Here is an 18636-nt window from a genome sequence, read left to right as displayed (position 1 = left end):
GAGGAGCGGGACATCGAGTGCAGAGGTCCTTTAGGAAAGTCTCCATAGAGACCTTTTTTCGTGGGCTTATGTACACCGATACCACACTCAGTTTTCGGTTTCCCAGACACACTTGCACAGCAGCGACTTCCAGTGAGTTGGAACAGAGGTCTTGCACTGGTAGGGTGACGTGAGGTATTTCCCGCCTTATGTATATCATTGCGCTTCCATTTGCAAACGACGTTATGCTCGGGTTGCCGTGTCGGATGTACCCTGGGAGCGTCCTTGCATTCGGTAGACCGGCTTCGGAGAGGGCTAGAATCGGTATTGGAATGTCGCGCAGGAAAAGGTTGAGTTCGCACAGGCGTTTTAGAAGACCGGCGCAGTTCCATTGCATTATTAAGGGCACTTTTGAAGGACGAAATAGACCAGGTGGGCGAGACAGCGCCATTATTCTACTGTGTGTTTGAGGAAGCAGAGCAAAGTAACACTGACTCTAAAGCCAGGACTGCTCCCAACATATCCTTCGTTGAACTCGCAGGCATCTTAGCGACGTGTGAACGCAGTGCTGTGAACAGAGCGCGAATAACGTGCTCGAGGTTTTCTTGCTGTTGGCTTCCAGATGGTACTTGAGATGGGCTCAGTGCATCAGCGTAGGTGCGCTTGGCGGACTCTTTCGTGATACATTTCTCACCAGCGTTGAGCACTTGCGTTGACTCAGTACCAGCTCTTGTCGGATTTAGGCGTGGAAAATTTCCTGCGCACTCGTTATCCGAAACGCCAAGTTGTGGCGCGCCGGAAGTCTTCTTTGTGAGCGATGGTTCGTTCACAGTCTTCGGGCCGAGGACAAACGTCTTATTTTTTCGCTGCGCAGCTGTTCGTGCTGGACATCGGCCGTAGCTAGCTGGGTGGTCGCCGCCACAGTTTGCACACACAAGTTTTTCTTTACTTGTACACGTCTTAAAGTCATGAGGCCCCCCACAGCGCTTACACCTTTGTTCCCCACGACAGTGCTTGGCAACATGTCCAAAACGCTGACATTTAAAACAGCGTGGTGGCGTCTCCACGTAGTCTACCAGCTCGTGTCTGGTGAAGCCAAGGTTGATTTTCTCTGGACGTTCCGAATTGGGAGCGAATGTGAGAACTACAGAGTCAGTGCGCCTTGATTCCCATTCGGTGGATGAGGTTTGGACTCGTCGTATGATCCTTCTTGCGTGGTATACTCCCTGAGGTCTCAAGTAGGTTAACAGCTCTTCGTCCGAGTACCATCTTGGGACCCCTTTTATAATGCAGGTATTTTTCATGTAGCTGTGTGGTACACGGGCAGATATGGCAAGGCCGCAGATAGTGTTGGTCTCTAGAAGCATATTAGCTTGATGTTCTGTCTCTATATCCAAAAGCAGGGCTCCCTGTGCTGTGAAACGGCTCTTAACTGGGGCTCCACCGAGAATCGTTTCAATTTCCGAGTATAGGTGAATAGGATTCACTTGCCTCAAGTTAGCTCCTTCGGATGTTGGAGCGATTAAGACAGGAATGCCCACCGTCCTGTCTTTGCGATGTCGTACAAGGCGGAAACCACCCTCGTCCATGTCTTGATCTGTGAGGTTCGCCCCGTTGTGGTCCCCGACGACAGTTGATTCGTCCTCTGATTCAGCGCTGTGTTGTCGCTTGCAGTCAGGTATGCTTGCGCAGACCAGCTGGTGCTTCTGACCTTGTGTCACACCTTGGGAGGTCATGGCGGCGCTCTCCCTGATGCTTGTCTCGTTTCTTCTAGCACCTTTCGACGCGGCGGGCGGCGCAGCACCCGTCGGTCGCCGATACGGCAGGTACCTTTTCGAGTCGTCCGACGTCTTGAGCAGTGCTGAGCCGTAATATAAACAAAAATAAACGATAACAGCAGACAGAGCTACTTAGCCAAGCAGCAACAGCTTTGTCGTCTTCCTCCTGACACGATCGGGTGCCATCCTTGCCAAAAACCGCGATGCAAAGTATGCCCCTACATGCGCACATGCCAACAGGTCACCAGCACTGGTTCCAACTTTTCCTTAAAAATTAAAGGCAATCTTGACTGCAATTCTAAGAACGTGATATACATGATAGAATGTGCGCTATGTGAAATACAGTACATTGGTCAAACAGAAGGGCCTTTTAGACTGCGTTTTAACAACCATAAATCTCATGCTACCACCTTGCCCCACTTGCCCATTTCAAGACACGTGCACCTCCCTGGCCACTCTTTTGAAAACCTACAGGTCGCATTACTAGAATCTGGTTTCCGCACAAGTTATGATAGAGAAGCCCGTGAATCATTCCTCATCTATAAGTTCAACGCCGTCGCATCTGGTCTGAACGAAAACGTAGGAAAACTTAGTTGCCTATCTGCGTAACCTGTATCACCCTGTCCATCTTTTTTCAACCTTGCTCAGCAAGTCGCACTACATTGGCTGTATCCGTTGATTACGTAGTAGCTTTGTAATGTCTTTGTCATTTTTATTAGTATTTTATAGTTTTTTTTTTCTTTTTTTTTCTCTTGCTTTTACCGGTCGGACCACTCTTCATGTTATGTGCTTTATCTTTATCTTTTATGCGTTTCATCTTTTATTTGTAAACAACGTGCTCGCGCATGGTAGCAATATCTTTTTACTCGTAGATTAGGTGCCCTTCATATTGTGTGACTTGCATATATATATATATATATATATATATATATATATATATATATGCCAATATATCGCCTTTCATGCCGGTTTTCACATTTGTATCTTACTGATATGCACATGTATATAAACAGCACTCGTGCCATAAAATGTATTCTGATGAAGGCCGGACCCACGGCCGAAACGTTAATAAAATAACTTCGTATGTGCGTCTTCTTTCCTATACGAATAATCTTTCCCGGACCAAGCATCACTTTTGTTTTTGGTATATATATATATATATATATATATATATATATATATATATATATATATATATATATATTAAAACTCGTGTATTTCGTGTAAAAAAGAACAAAAAGATAGTGCACATTTAAACGAGTGGCCAAGCAACCCATCATATACTGATAATTAGTCCGCACTGATATGTGGTCTATCGACCATGAGTGCGGACTTTCTTCTACGCATAGCACGTGCATTTTGTGGATACAAAATTGCGTACCAAAGTCATATGTGTTCATTCAAAATAAGGTAAAAAGTGCGTGCCAGTCATCAGGCTTTTATATTATCGCTAGATGTATTTTTTACAATAAACCTGCAGTCAAATGGTGTTCATTGCACCATGGCCTCCGAGTTGGCGGGCGCACGGTGTGTTTCTGTCCGGCTGTCCCAATCGCTGCGCTCCCCAGCAAAATGAACGAGTATCGACTCGCATGCCCGGCTACCTTGAGAGGGCGCGAATTCTGGCGGCGGCAGACACTGCGGCAGAGAGCAAAGCACATCGGATTCCAGCGTGCACATGTTTTTTCTTCTTTGTTTTTTTTCGCGTACAAACAAGAATCGGCGCGAGAATCGTGTGGCTGAACTGAAGGAAAGTTTTTTTCAGTGGACACCGCAGCAGACAGCAGAGCGCACAAGATTCCAGTGTGTGTGTGTGTGTGTGTGTGTGTGTGTGTGTGTGTGTGTGTGTGTGTGTGTGTGTGTGTGTGTGTGTGTGTGTGTGTGTGTGTGTGTGTGTGTGTTTGTTTGTGTGTGTGTGCACGTGTGTGTGTGCACGTGTGTGTGTGTGTGTGTTTGTGTGTGTGTGTGTGCACGTGTGTGTGTGTGTGTGTATGTGTGTGTGTGTGTGTGTGTGTTTGCGTATAAGCAAGTATCATCGCCAAAATCAATGGCTTAACTGAAGGAAAGTATTTTTCGGTGGACACCGTAGCAGACAGCAGAGCGCATGTGATTCCAGTGTGCGTTTTTTTTTTTGTATATGAGCAAGTATCACTGCCAGAATCTTCTGGCTGAACTGAAGGAAAGTATTTTTTTTCTTACTGCATTTGTTTTGGTCCCATTTACGTAGAAAAACATGGTAACTGCGGCATTTTTCTGATGCATAAGGAGATATAAATTCGTCTGTGGCACTATTAGTTTTCATTACGGTCCATTTCGCTCGATCGTAAAATCTCAATTCGAGAAATATAGAGTCATTTTAGCATTTCTTCTCTCTGGAGACTTGTATATGGAAAAACTGGGCTAATTGTCGTCATTGATTCGTATTGCTCTCTTGTTCTGTCTCATAACTTTAGTGGTATATCGCGTACGGATATTTATGAGGTGGTTAACCAAAGCGCAGTTATTCTCTAGGTAACCAAGTGCCCTCATCATGTCATTGAAGTAAGCTACGTGGGAAGTAATTTTGCTGGAATATTGTAGAAAGCTTTTATTAGCCGACCTACATTCACTCCCCACGTTTTAACAGTGAAAATGCCTGAGTTGTAATCATCCTTTCTTTTGTCACATGAACTTTGATTATGTTTTGATAGCACAGTAGCAATATCAGTACTGTCAACTGTGCATCCAAATCAAAGATTCGAACGTGTAGCATAACGGCGTCTTTCTGATGAAAACTAAATATTGCCGAGGTAGACTATTAAAGAAAAAAAAGTGCAATTTGTCACTGCTATGTAACACTGCAATGTTTTATACCAGATACATCAAACTCTGAATGTGGGTTGTGTACTTCTTGAACAAGCAAAGCATTTCGATATTCGTTCTTACTTTGTCCAATATATCCATTGAACACCGTAAAATTCACGGTGCGAATGGTTGACCATGAATTATCAAAGCGTGCTTGTAACGAGCCCATGGTCATCGCAAAACCAGTGTTGCTCAGTCTAGACATAGTCTTGACTCAAGGCAACCGCCTACACCCTACTCCTTGTATTCTGCTTCTCCGGCCCGACCGGAGGATTCTTTAAATGGCATTACAATGAAAAGCAGCGCTTGTCTTGTGAAAAGAAAGAAAAAGCAGCCCCTTTGTTTAGTGTAATCTGTGAGCGTAGAACGCGGCCCTTTTCTGACTTCGCTAGCTTGTTGATCGGGCTGTTATTTTTTTTTCTTCTCCAGTGCCATTCATAGTATACAGCCTGCAACCTTCGAAGTATGATAAATTTGTAGCACATGGGGATCTCTTGCAGAGTCATCGCAATTTTAGGAACACTTATAATTGCGATGCCTCTGCAAGGGATCCTCATGTGCTAGATATTTGCTTCACTCTATATTCCTACACTCAAATCTCATTATAATGCAATAGGATATAACGAAATAATAGATATAACAATGTAAATGAAATTCTCCTTGAAAGATTCATTGAGAACCATGCTTTTTAAACCTCATTGTAATGAAGCAAAATTAACTGGTAAATGGATATAATGAACAAAATTAGTCTATCAAATAGTCCAGTGGTTTTCAAATGAAGGTCCGCGGTCTCTAGGGTCCGCGAAGTCATTTCTAAGATCCGCGAAATTCTCAGCCACTTTTTTTTACATTTTACAGTTTTACCTACGCAATTTTGTTTAATTGTGACTGTGCCATGTATTTATGAACTGTCCGAAATGAAGGGGCACGTTTGTTTGGTGCTTTTGGTAGCAACCAAAACCACCGGTATCACCCTCCTGTTTTGTTACTTTACCTACGTATCCCCCTCTCTCTGTTTCAAGGGGTCGTCAATCACTTCCACCGGTCTGCAAGTACATCGGGCCGTGAAGCGGTTTTCTTCTTTGTATGCTTGTAGGTGTGCGCCAACCTGAGCATACATCGCCACAAACTGTTATAATCGATATAACGAAATAATGTACATAACAAAATATTTGCGGCTCCCTTTCAACTTCGATGTAACGAGGTTTGAGTGTATATTGGCGGTGCAAATATACAGCAAAAAACGCCAGGCCTGCGCGGAAAGCACAGCACAGTCGCAGTAAAGCTAGAAGAGTGGCCTTTCAGAGCCTTTTCAAAACACTCATTGGTTAACTACTGCAAGCAGACTTGCTTGATACCCACTAGTGCATTAATAATGATTTTTGGGGAGAGATTACGCCGGCATTCGCTATGCTATTTTTCGTCACTCGTCTAAGAAGCGTGGTATTCAGTAAACACTTGCAAGGAATTTCGTGCCAATTGTTCATGCAGTGGCTCACGATGATGAATTGTGGCTGAAGTGGGTATGTGCCACAGTTAGTTGGGGAACAAGAACAAGATTTTGTGATGAGTTGGAGTATTGGACGGCCCACTCATTGCGCTATTTGCATTGCGCGGCGACTGATTGTTCTTTCGCTGTTTCAAAACGCTTTATAATTCGTATTAACGTGATAGCTTTCTCAAAATCAAGCCTGCCTGAGGCAAGTTTGCTAACAAGTCACAAGCACCGGCGTATTGTAAACAAGTCACAAGCACCGGCGTATTGTGAAAGGTAGACTCTGCAACCAACCTGAGACTATAGAGCATTGTTTTACTCATTGTCGTTATGCTTTTTATTTTTGGACATTCTAAAAAGAACGTTAAGAAAATAACTTCCAATTACAGCCCATGGTATTAGGTTCCTTCCGTTCAAAAAGAGTCTGACTGATAGTACTCCTTACGACTTGTTTATGTTGTTGGGACTTTATTCATTATAGAAAAGTCGCATGATCGATAGACACGCCGAACCGCCACGGTCGACGAGATCTGTCTTCCGAGAAGCAGCTGCTTAAGTGCGCAGTGTTGTCGAGACTTTTGACCCCGTTCCGGAGTGGCTTCCCGTTCTTGACGCTTGTGTGTGTTTGCCTGACTTCTGATGAAGTATGTTCTGTGTACTTACTGGTGATAGTGTCATTCATTAAAGAAAAAAAGCACCGGCGTAGCTTAGTGGTAGAATACTGGGCTGGCGCCGAGTGGACCCGTGTTCGAGCCGCACTGTGTCATTAGTGTTGGTTTTTTTCTAACTTCACGCGACGTGGTTATGAACACCAGCGATGGCGGCGGCAGACAACTGCGCGTGACCCGAGTTGTGATCTCATAACAGCTTTCGCTGGAAAAAGTCACTTTGAGAATATATACGCCCAAGCATTGACTTCGCCTCTCGTGAACCTTGGCTCGACATTCCCAAATAAGAGCGAAGTTATATAAAAGCGTACAATCATCTTTTGGTCACCCCATACAAGCTTCGCCAACAGCGTGGCAGCCTTTGTGATCACATATAGAAGCGCCGCGGTGTGGAGGAAAGGGTGGGCCATGCCCACCTCTGGAAACACGCTCTCTCTGTGCGATTGGGATGGCCCGAGAGACTCGCCGCATGCCCGCCATGTCGGGAGGCCATGATTGCACTAACCCTGTAATTTCCATTCTTAACAGCCAAGCGGGGTTCTGTCCTAAAAACGTCCACATGAGAACATTCTAAAGATATTCCCACAAACGATGTTCTGGAAACATTTTCAGAATGCTGCCAAGTGGACGAGGACGTTTGTATTTTTTGAAAACAAGCATAAGATGGCGAATGTTGTCTGGGGAGTTGCGATGCGCGGGGTCATGTTATCAATGTCGACTTGTTAAGGAACATCGCGGCAACGACAAAACCCTCCTAGAGTGTCCGTATAATTGATAACGCCATAATTATGCCGTTTTTTTACTGTAAAGTAAGTTTTGGGTTAGCTCTGCCTTCAGTTGCCCTTTAGTTTAATTTGCGTTTTAGTTTTCCGAATTTTGTAAAGAACCTGCCTATAACGAAGTCTCTTTTTTCCGGGAATATATCCATTTCATTATATCTAGATTCAACTGTGTAACATGGAGAGAATCGAACACGCTCTAAACAACGGAGGAAGCGTCAAAGCAGTGAAGAGGAAACTTGAGATAAGCAAAAACCATATTGTTACGCATGCCTGGGAAGAAAACGAAGAAGGGCGAACAGGCTGGCTGCCCGAAGCTGGAGGAAGAAAGAAAAGGACGACACTGCGTTCTTCGACCTGTTGGCCGGTCCGGCGCTTCTCTTCGCGACCAAAATAAACGGCTCCCTTCAGCCGTATACGTCCTGGTCCTCCTTGTGCGTAACAGATTGGTGGAAGCGTGCTGGGTAAGACAAGCTCAAAGACGGGAGCTTCACTACCTGGACTACGCCGCAGCCGCCGCCTTGCCGGACTTCCGCCTGCGCCGATCATAATGGCCCAAGATCAGCCATCTAACGCTTCAAGGCAAACTCCAGTGGGTTCCGTGCCCAACTACCGAGCCCCGCCAACCTTCGGAGGAAAATCGGGAGAGAATGTCGACGCGTGGCTCGTCCAGTACAAGCGAGTCAGCAACCCCAACGGCTGGGATGCCGCCGCTCAGCTCAGCAACGCGGTCTTTTGCCTTACGAATACTGCGCTCGTCTGGTACGAAAACCACGAGGACACACTGACGACGTGCGACGTTTTTGTTGCAGAGCTGAAAGCGTGTTTCGGCGACTCGAGCGTCAAAAGGAAGCGGGCAGAGCAGATATTCTCTCAACGCGCGCACCTTGCAGGTGAGACATGTACCACGTATATAGAGGATGTGCTGAAGCTCTGCAAGGTGGTCAATGATCAGATGTCAGAAGACGACAAAGTAGGGCAATCGCTGATAGGCATAGCCGAAGATGTATATAATTTTCTCATCGGAAAAGAGCACCTCAACTCGGTGTCCGATGTGATTCGGCATTGCCGAACTTTGATTCGGCATTGCAGAACTAGACTGCACAACTAGAGACTTCGCATTTAGAAACGCCTCAGATAAAAACTACACAAAGAGAAACTCCACAACTACAAATTCCACAACTAGACTTTCCACAACTAGAAACTCCGCAACTAGAAACTCCGCAACTAGAAACTCCGCAACTAGAAACTCCGCAACTAGAAACTCCGCAACTTGAAACTCCACAACTACAGACTCCACAACTACAGACTCCACAACTAGAAACTCCACAACTAGAAACTCCACTAACAGAAACTCCGCAACTAGAAACTCCGCAACTAGAAACTTCACAACTAGAAATTCCACAACTAGAGACTCCACAACTAGAGACTCCACAACTAAAAACTCCACAACTATAAACTCCACAACCAGAAACTCCACAACTAGAAACTCCGCAACTAGAAACCCGAAATTCTAGCTGTGGAGTTTCTACTTATGGACTCTCTAGTCGTGGAGTTTCTAGTTGTGTAGTTTCTATCTGAGGAGTTTCTAAATGCGAAGTCTCTAGTTGTGGAGTCTCTAGTTGTGGAGTTTCTAGTTGTGGAGTCTCTAGTTGTGGGGTCTGTAGTTGTGGAGTTTCTAGTTGTGGAGTTTCTAGCTGTGGAGTTTCTAGTTGCGAACTTTCTAGCTGTGGAGTTTCTAGTTGCGGAGTTTCTAGTTTCAGAGTTTCTAGTTGTGGAGTTTCTAGTTGTGGGGTTTCTAGTTGTGGAGTTTCTAGTTTTCGGGTTTCTAGTTGCGTAGTTTCTAGTTGTGGAGTTTCTAGTTGTGGAGTTTCGAGTTGTTAAGTTTTTAGTTGCGGAGTCTCTAGTTGTGGAGTCTCTAGTTGTGGAATTTCTAGTTGTCGAGTTTCTAGTTGCGGATTTTCTAGTTGTGAAGTTTCTGGTTGTAGAGTCTCTAGTTGTGGAGTTTCTAGTTGTGGAGTATCTAGTTGTTGAGTTTCTAGTTGCTGAGTTTCTAGTTGCGAAGTCTCAAGTTGTGGAGTTTCTAGCTTTGGAGTTTCTAGATGCGGAGTTTCTAGTTGTGGAGTTTCTAGTTGTGGAGTTTCTCGTTGTGAGGTTCGTAGTTGTGGAGTTTCTAGTTGTGGAGTTTCTTGTTGTGGAGTCTCTAGTTGTGGAGATTATAGTTGTGGAGACTCTAGTTGCGAAGTCTCAAGTTATGGAGCTTCGGAGCTTCTAGATGTGGAGTTTCTAGTTGTGGAGTTTCTAGTTGTGGAGTTTCTAGTTGGAGTTTTTAGTTTTCGAGTTTCTAGTTGTAGATTTTCTAGTTGTGGAGTTCCTAGTTGTGGAGTTTCTAGTTGTTGGGTTTCTTGTTGTTGAAATTCTAGCTGTGGAGTTTCTACTTATGGACTCTCTAGTCGTGGAGTTTCTAGTTGTGTAGTTTCTATCTGAGGAGTTTCTAAATGCGAAGTCTCTAGTTGTGCAGTCTCTAGTTGTGGAGTTTCTAGTTGTGGAGTTTCTAGTTGTGGATTTTCTAGTTGCGGAGTTTCTACTTGCGGAGTTTCTAGTTAAGTAGTTTCTAGTTGTGGAGTTTCTACTTGAGTTTATAGTTGTGGAGTTTCTAGTTGCAGAGTTTCTAGTTGCAGAGTTTTAAGTTGTGGAGTTTCTAGTTGCGGAGTTTCTAGCTGTGAAATTTCTAGTTGCGGAGTCTCTAGTTGCGCAGTCTCTAGTTGTGGAGTTTCTAGTTGTGGAGTTTCCAGCTGTGGAGTTTCTAGTTGCGGAGTTTCTAGTTGCAGAGTTTCTAGTTGCGGACTTTCTAGCTGCGGAGTTTCTAGTTGCGGAGTTTCTAGTTGCAGAGTTTCTAGTTGTGGAGTTTCTAGTTTTGGAGTCTCTAGTTGTGGAATTTCTAGTTGTGGAGTTTCTAGTTGCGGAGTTTCTAGTTGCGGAGTTTCTGGTTGTGGAGTTTCTAGTTGTGGAGTCTGTAGTCATGGAGTCTGTAGTTGTGGAGTTTCTAGTTGTGGAGTTTCTAGTTGCGGAGTTTCTAGCTGTGAAATTTCTAGTTGCGGAGTCTCTAGTTGTGCAGTCTCTAGCTGTGGAGTTTCTAGTTGGGGAGTTGCTAGTGGTGGTGTTTCTAGCTGTGGAGTTTCTAGTGGCGGAGTTTCTAATTGCAGAGTTTCTAGTTGCGGACTTTCTAGCTGTGGAGTTTCTACTTGCGGAATTTCTAGTTGCAGAGTATCTAGTTGTGGAGTTTCTAATTGTGGAGTTTCTAGTTGTGGAGTTTTTAGTTGTGGAGTCTCTAGTTGTGGAATTTCTAGTTGTGGAGTTTCTAGTTGCGGAGTTTCTAGTTGCGGAGTTTCTGGTTGTGGAGTTTCTATTTGTGGAGTTTCTAGTTGCGGAGTTTCTACTTGCGGAGTTTCTAGTTGTGTAGTTTCTAGTTGGGTAGTTTCTACTTGAGTTTATAGTTGTGGAGTTTCTAGTTGCAGAGTTTCAAATTGTGGAGTTTTTAGTTGCGGAGTCTCTAGTTATGGAGTTTCTAGTTGCGGAGTTTCTAGCTGTGAAATTTCTAGTTGCGGAGTCTCTAGTTGTGCAGTCCCTAGTTGTGGAGTTGCTAGTTGTGGAGTTTCCAACTGTGGAGTTTCTAGTTGCGAAGTTTCTAGTTGCAGAGTTTCTAGTTGCGGACTTTCTAGCTGTGGAGGTTCTAGTTGCGGAGTTTCTAGTCGCAGAGTATCTAGTTGTGGAGTTTCTAGTTGTGGAGTTTTTAGTAGCGTGGTTTCTAGTTGCGGAGTTTCTAGTTGTGGAGTTTCTAGTTGTGGAGTTTCTAGTTGTGGAGTTTTTAGTTGTGGAGTCTGTAGTTGTGGAGTCTGTAGTTGTGGAGTTTCTAGTTGTGGAGTTCCTAGTTATGGAGTCTCTAGTTGTGGAGTCTCTAGTTGTGGAATTTCTAGTTGTGGAGTTTCTAGTTGCGGAGTTTCTACTTGCGGAGTTTCTAGTTGTGTAGTTTGTAGTTGGGTAGTTTCTACTTGAGTTTATAGCTGTGGAGTTTCTAGTCGCAGAGTTTCGAGTTGCAGAGTTTCAAGTTGTGGAGTTTCTAGTTGCGGAGTCTCTAGTTGTGGAGTTTCTAGTTGCGGAGTTTCTAGCTGTGAAATTTCTAGTTGCGGAGTCTCTAGTTGTGGAGTTTCTAGTTGTGGAGTTGCTAGTTGTGGAGTTTCCAGCTGTGGAGTTTCTAGTTCCGGAGTTTCTAGTTGCAGAGTTTCTGGTTGCGGACTTTCTAGCTTAGGAGTTTCTAGTTTTGGAGTTTCTAGTAGCGTGGTTTCTAGTTGTGGAGTTTCTACTTGTCGGGTTTCTAGTTGCGGAGTTTCTAGTAGTGGAGTTTCTAGTTGTGGAGTCTCTAGTTGTGGGGTCTGTAGTTGTGGAGTTTCTAGTTGTGGAGTTTCTAGCTGTGGAGTTTCTAGTTGCGAACTTTCTAGCTGTGGAGTTTCTAGTTGCGGAGTTTCTAGTTTCAGAGTTTCTAGTTGTGGAGTTTCTAGTTGTGGGGTTTCTAGTTGTGGAGTTTCTAGTTTTCGGGTTTCTAGTTGCGTAGTTTCTAGTTGTGGAGTTTCTAGTTGTGGAGTTTCGAGTTGTTAAGTTTTTAGTTGCGGAGTCTCTAGTTGTGGAGTCTCTAGTTGTGGAATTTCTAGTTGTCGAGTTTCTAGTTGCGGATTTTCTAGTTGTGAAGTTTCTGGTTGTAGAGTCTCTAGTTGTGGAGTTTCTAGTTGTGGAGTATCTAGTTGTTGAGTTTCTAGTTGCTGAGTTTCTAGTTGCGAAGTCTCAAGTTGTGGAGTTTCTAGCTTTGGAGTTTCTAGATGCGGAGTTTCTAGTTGTGGAGTTTCTAGTTGTGGAGTTTCTCGTTGTGAGGTTCGTAGTTGTGGAGTTTCTAGTTGTGGAGTTTCTTGTTGTGGAGTCTCTAGTTGTGGAGATTATAGTTGTGGAGACTCTAGTTGCGAAGTCTCAAGTTATGGAGCTTCTAGATGTGGAGTTTCTAGTTGTGGAGTTTCTAGTTGTGGAGTTTCTAGTTGGAGTTTTTAGTTTTCGAGTTTCTAGTTGTAGATTTTCTAGTTGTGGAGTTCCTAGTTGTGGAGTTTCTAGTTGTTGGGTTTCTTGTTGTTGAAATTCTAGCTGTGGAGTTTCTACTTATGGACTCTCTAGTCGTGGAGTTTCTAGTTGTGTAGTTTCTATCTGAGGAGTTTCTAAATGCGAAGTCTCTAGTTGTGCAGTCTCTAGTTGTGGAGTTTCTAGTTGCGGAGTTTCTAGTTGTGGATTTTCTAGTTGCGGAGTTTCTACTTGCGGAGTTTCTAGTTAAGTAGTTTCTAGTTGTGGAGTTTCTACTTGAGTTTATAGTTGTGGAGTTTCTAGTTGCAGAGTTTCTAGTTGCAGAGTTTTAAGTTGTGGAGTTTCTAGTTGCGGAGTTTCTAGCTGTGAAATTTCTAGTTGCGGAGTCTCTAGTTGCGCAGTCTCTAGTTGTGGAGTTTCTAGTTGTGGAGTTTCCAGCTGTGGAGTTTCTAGTTGCGGAGTTTCTAGTTGCAGAGTTTCTAGTTGCGGACTTTCTAGCTGCGGAGTTTCTAGTTGCGGAGTTTCTAGTTGCAGAGTTTCTAGTTGTGGAGTTTCTAGTTTTGGAGTCTCTAGTTGTGGAATTTCTAGTTGTGGAGTTTCTAGTTGCGGAGTTTCTAGTTGCGGAGTTTCTGGTTGTGGAGTTTTTATTTGTGGAGTTTCTAGTTGTGGAGTCTGTAGTCATGGAGTCTGTAGTTGTGGAGTTTCTAGTTGTGGAGTTTCTAGTTGCGGAGTTTCTAGCTGTGAAATTTCTAGTTGCGGAGTCTCTAGTTGTGCAGTCTCTAGCTGTGGAGTTTCTAGTTGGGGAGTTGCTAGTGGTGGTGTTTCTAGCTGTGGAGTTTCTAGTGGCGGAGTTTCTAATTGCAGAGTTTCTAGTTGCGGACTTTCTAGCTGTGGAGTTTCTACTTGCGGAATTTCTAGTTGCAGAGTATCTAGTTGTGGAGTTTCTAATTGTGGAGTTTCTAGTTGTGGAGTTTTTAGTTGTGGAGTCTCTAGTTGTGGAATTTCTAGTTGTGGAGTTTCTAGTTGCGGAGTTCCTAGTTGCGGAGTTTCTGGTTGTGGAGTTTCTATTTGTGGAGTTTCTAGTTGCGGAGTTTCTACTTGCGGAGTTTCTAGTTGTGTAGTTTCTAGTTGGGTAGTTTCTACTTGAGTTTATAGTTGTGGAGATTCTAGTTGCAGAGTTTCAAATTGTGGAGTTTTTAGTTGCGGAGTTTCTAGTTATGGAGTTTCTAGTTGCGGAGTTTCTAGCTGTGAAATTTCTAGTTGCGGAGTCTCTAGTTGTGCAGTCCCTAGTTGTGGAGTTGCTAGTTGTGGAGTTTCCAACTGTGGAGTTTCTAGTTGCGGAGTTTCTAGTTGCAGAGTTTCTAGTTGCGGACTTTCTAGCTGTGGAGGTTCTAGTTGCGGAGTTTCTAGTCGCAGAGTATCTAGTTGTGGAGTTTCTAGTTGTGGAGTTTTTAGTAGCGTGGTTTCTAGTTGCGGAGTTTCTAGTTGTGGAGTTTCTAGTTGTGGAGTTTCTAGTTGTGGAGTTTTTAGTTGTGGAGTCTGTAGTTGTGGAGTCTGTAGTTGTGGAGTTTCTAGTTGTGGAGTTCCTAGTTATGGAGTCTCTAGTTGTGGAGTCTCTAGTTGTGGAATTTCTAGTTGTGGAGTTTCTAGTTGCGGAGTTTCTACTTGCGGAGTTTCTAGTTGTGTAGTTTGTAGTTGGGTAGTTTCTACTTGAGTTTATAGCTGTGGAGTTTCTAGTCGCAGAGTTTCGAGTTGCAGAGTTTCAAGTTGTGGAGTTTCTAGTTGCGGAGCCTCTAGTTGTGGAGTTTCTAGTTGCGGAGTTTCTAGCTGTGAAATTTCTAGTTGCGGAGTCTCTAGTTGTGGAGTTTCTAGTTGTGGAGTTGCTAGTTGTGGAGTTTCCAGCTGTGGAGTTTCTAGTTCCGGAGTTTCTAGTTGCAGAGTTTCTGGTTGCGGACTTTCTAGCTTAGGAGTTTCTAGTTTTGGAGTTTCTAGTAGCGTGGTTTCTAGTTGTGGAGTTTCTACTTGTCGGGTTTCTAGTTGCGGAGTTTCTAGTAGTGGAGTTTCTAGTTGTGGAGTCTCTAGTTGTGGGGTCTGTAGTTGTGGAGTTTCTAGTTGTTGAGTTTCTAGCTGTGGAGTTTCTAGTTGCCAACTTTCTAGCTGTGGAGTTTCTAGTTGCGGAGTTTCTAGTTTCAGAGTTTCTAGTTGTGGAGTTTCTAGTTGTGGTGTTTCTCGTTGTGGAGTTTCTAGTTTTCGGGTTTCTAGTTGCGTAGTTTCTAGTTGTGGAGTTTCTAGTTGTGGAGTTTCGAGTTGTTAAGTTTTAGTTGCGGAGTCTCTAGTTGTGGAGTCTCTAGTTGTGGAATTTCTAGTTGTCGAGTTTCTAGTTGCGGATTTTCTAGTTGCGAAGTTTCTGGTTGTAGAGTCTCTAGTTGTGGAGTTTCTAGTTGTGGAGTATCTAGTTGTTGAGTTTCTAGTTGCTGAGTTTCTAGTTGCGAAGTCTCAAGTTGTGGAGTTTCTAGCTTTGGAGTTTCTAGATGCGGAGTTTCTAGTTGTGGAGTTTCTAGTTGTGGAGTTTCTCGTTGTGAGGTTCGTAGTTGTGGAGTTTCTAGTTGTGGAGTTTCTTGTTGTGGAGTCTCTAGTTGTGGAGATTATAGTTGTGGAGACTCTAGTTGCGAAGTCTCAAGTTATGGAGTTTCTAGATGTGGAGTTTCTAGTTGTGGAGTTTCTAGTTGTGGAGTTTCTAGTTGTGGAGTTTCTAGTTGTGGAGTTTCTAGTTGGAGTTTTTAGTTTTCGAGTTTCTAGTTGTAGATTTTCTAGTTGTGGAGTTCCTAGTTGTGGAGTTTCTAGTTGTTGGGTTTCTTGTTGTTGAAATTCTAGCTGTGGAGTTTCTACTTATGGACTCTCTAGTCGTGGAGTTTCTAGTTGTGTAGTTTCTATCTGAGGAGTTTCTAAATGCGAAGTCTCTAGTTGTGCAGTCTCTAGTTGTGGAGTTTCTAGTTGTGGAGTTTCTAGTTGTGGATTTTCTAGTTGCGGAGTTTCTACTTGCGGAGTTTCTAGTTAAGTAGTTTCTAGTTGTGGAGTTTCTACTTGAGTTTATAGTTGTGGAGTTTCTAGTTGCAGAGTTTCTAGTTGCAGAGTTTTAAGTTGTGGAGTTTCTAGTTGCGGAGTTTCTAGCTGTGAAATTTCTAGTTGCGGAGTCTCTAGTTGCGCAGTCTCTAGTTGTGGAGTTTCTAGTTGTGGAGTTTCCAGCTGTGGAGTTTCTAGTTGCGGAGTTTCTAGTTGCAGAGTTTCTAGTTGCGGACTTTCTAGCTGCGGAGTTTCTAGTTGCGGAGTTTCTAGTTGCAGAGTTTCTAGTTGTGGAGTTTCTAGTTTTGGAGTCTCTAGTTGTGGAATTTCTAGTTGTGGAGTTTCTAGTTGCGGAGTTTCTAGTTGCGGAGTTTCTGGTTGTGGAGTTTTTATTTGTGGAGTTTCTAGTTGTGGAGTCTGTAGTCATGGAGTCTGTAGTTGTGGAGTTTCTAGTTGTGGAGTTTCTAGTTGCGGAGTTTCTAGCTGTGAAATTTCTAGTTGCGGAGTCTCTAGTTGTGCAGTCTCTAGCTGTGGAGTTTCTAGTTGGGGAGTTGCTAGTGGTGGTGTTTCTAGCTGTGGAGTTTCTAGTGGCGGAGTTTCTAATTGCAGAGTTTCTAGTTGCGGACTTTCTAGCTGTGGAGTTTCTACTTGCGGAATTTCTAGTTGCAGAGTATCTAGTTGTGGAGTTTCTAATTGTGGAGTTTCTAGTTGTGGAGTTTTTAGTTGTGGAGTCTCTAGTTGTGGAATTTCTAGTTGTGGAGTTTCTAGTTGCGGAGTTTCTAGTTGCGGAGTTTCTGGTTGTGGAGTTTCTATTTGTGGAGTTTCTAGTTGCGGAGTTTCTACTTGCGGAGTTTCTAGTTGTGTAGTTTCTAGTTGGGTAGTTTCTACTTGAGTTTATAGTTGTGGAGTTTCTAGTTGCAGAGTTTCAAATTGTGGAGTTTTTAGTTGCGGAGTCTCTAGTTATGGAGTTTCTAGTTGCGGAGTTTCTAGCTGTGAAATTTCTAGTTGCGGAGTCTCTAGTTGTGCAGTCCCTAGTTGTGGAGTTGCTAGTTGTGGAGTTTCCAACTGTGGAGTTTCTAGTTGCGGAGTTTCTAGTTGCAGAGTTTCTAGTTGCGGACTTTCTAGCTGTGGAGGTTCTAGTTGCGGAGTTTCTAGTCGCAGAGTATCTAGTTGTGGAGTTTCTAGTTGTGGAGTTTCTAGTTGCGGAGTTTCTAGCTGTGAAATTTCTAGTTGCGGAGTCTCTAGTTGTGGAGTTTCTAGTTGTGGAGTTGCTAGTTGTGGAGTTTCCAGCTGTGGAGTTTCTAGTTCCGGAGTTTCTAGTTGCAGAGTTTCTGGTTGCGGACTTTCTAGCTTAGGAGTTTCTAGTTTTGGAGTTTCTAGTAGCGTGGTTTCTAGTTGTGGAGTTTCTACTTGTCGGGTTTCTAGTTGCGGAGTTTCTAGTAGTGGAGTTTCTAGTTGTGGAGTCTCTAGTTGTGGGGTCTGTAGTTGTGGAGTTTCTAGTTGTTGAGTTTCTAGCTGTGGAGTTTCTAGTTGCCAACTTTCTAGCTGTGGAGTTTCTAGTTGCGGAGTTTCTAGTTTCAGAGTTTCTAGTTGTGGAGTTTCTAGTTGTGGGGTTTCTCGTTGTGGAGTTTCGAGTTTTCGGGTTTCTAGTTGCGTAGTTTCTAGTTGTGGAGTTTCTAGTTGTGGAGTTTCGAGTTGTTAAGTTTTAGTTGCGGAGTCTCTAGTTGTGGAGTCTCTAGTTGTGGAATTTCTAGTTGTCGAGTTTCTAGTTGCGGATTTTCTAGTTGCGAAGTTTCTGGTTGTAGAGTCTCTAGTTGTGGAGTTTCTAGTTGTGGAGTATCTAGTTGTTGAGTTTCTAGTTGCTGAGTTTCTAGTTGCGAAGTCTCAAGTTGTGGAGTTTCTAGCTTTGGAGTTTCTAGATGCGGAGTTTCTAGTTGTGGAGTTTCTAGTTGTGGAGTTTCTCGTTGTGAGGTTCGTAGTTGTGGAGTTTCTAGTTGTGGAGTTGCTTGTTGTGGAGTCTCTAGTTGTGGAGATTATAGTTGTGGAGACTCTAGTTGCGAAGTCTCAAGTTATGGAGTTTCTAGATGTGGAGTTTCTAGTTGTGGAGTTTCTAGTTGTGGAGTTTCTAGTTGTGGAGTTTCTAGTTGTGGAGTTTCTAGTTGGAGTTTTTAGTTTTCGAGTTTCTAGTTGTAGATTTTCTAGTTGTGGAGTTCCTAGTTGTGGAGTTTCTAGTTGTTGGGTTTCTTGTTGTTGAAATTCTAGCTGTGGAGTTTCTACTTATGGACTCTCTAGTCGTGGAGTTTCTAGTTGTGTAGTTTCTATCTGAGGAGTTTCTAAATGCGAAGTCTCTAGTTGTGCAGTCTCTAGTTGTGGAGTTTCTAGTTGTGGAGTTTCTAGTTGTGGATTTTCTAGTTGCGGAGTTTCTACTTGCGGAGTTTCTAGTTAAGTAGTTTCTAGTTGTGGAGTTTCTACTTGAGTTTATAGTTGTGGAGTTTCTAGTTGCAGAGTTTCTAGTTGCAGAGTTTTAAGTTGTGGAGTTTCTAGTTGCGGAGTTTCTAGCTGTGAAATTTCTAGTTGCGGAGTCTCTAGTTGCGCAGTCTCTAGTTGTGGAGTTTCTAGTTGTGGAGTTTCCAGCTGTGGAGTTTCTAGTTGCGGAGTTTCTAGTTGCAGAGTTTCTAGTTGCGGACTTTCTAGCTGCGGAGTTTCTAGTTGCGGAGTTTCTAGTTGCAGAGTTTCTAGTTGTGGAGTTTCTAGTTTTGGAGTCTCTAGTTGTGGAATTTCTAGTTGTGGAGTTTCTAGTTGCGGAGTTTCTAGTTGCGGAGTTTCTGGTTGTGGAGTTTTTATTTGTGGAGTTTCTAGTTGTGGAGTCTGTAGTCATGGAGTCTGTAGTTGTGGAGTTTCTAGTTGTG

The 18636-nt window shown here is 43.5% G+C and overlaps 1 long non-coding RNA gene across 1 annotated transcript in view; it reads right to left on the bottom strand.

Annotated features, from left to right (window-relative positions):
- Window positions 1-3288: 3288 nt before the first annotated feature.
- Window positions 3289-18636, bottom strand: part of LOC142784019 (uncharacterized) — a 204983-nt gene continuing 189635 nt past the window's right edge. The window contains exon 5 of the long non-coding RNA XR_012888562.1: window positions 3289-3395. This is a non-coding gene — a long non-coding RNA (uncharacterized LOC142784019). The remainder of the gene's footprint in view (window positions 3396-18636) is intronic.

The sequence above is a fragment of the Rhipicephalus microplus genome, unplaced genomic scaffold, assembly GCF_043290135.1.
Source record: "Rhipicephalus microplus isolate Deutch F79 unplaced genomic scaffold, USDA_Rmic scaffold_13, whole genome shotgun sequence".
Lineage (NCBI taxonomy): Eukaryota > Metazoa > Arthropoda > Arachnida > Ixodida > Ixodidae > Rhipicephalus > Rhipicephalus microplus.
Note: the sequence above shows the minus strand (reverse complement) of the source record. Positions and strands in the feature narration are given on the sequence as shown.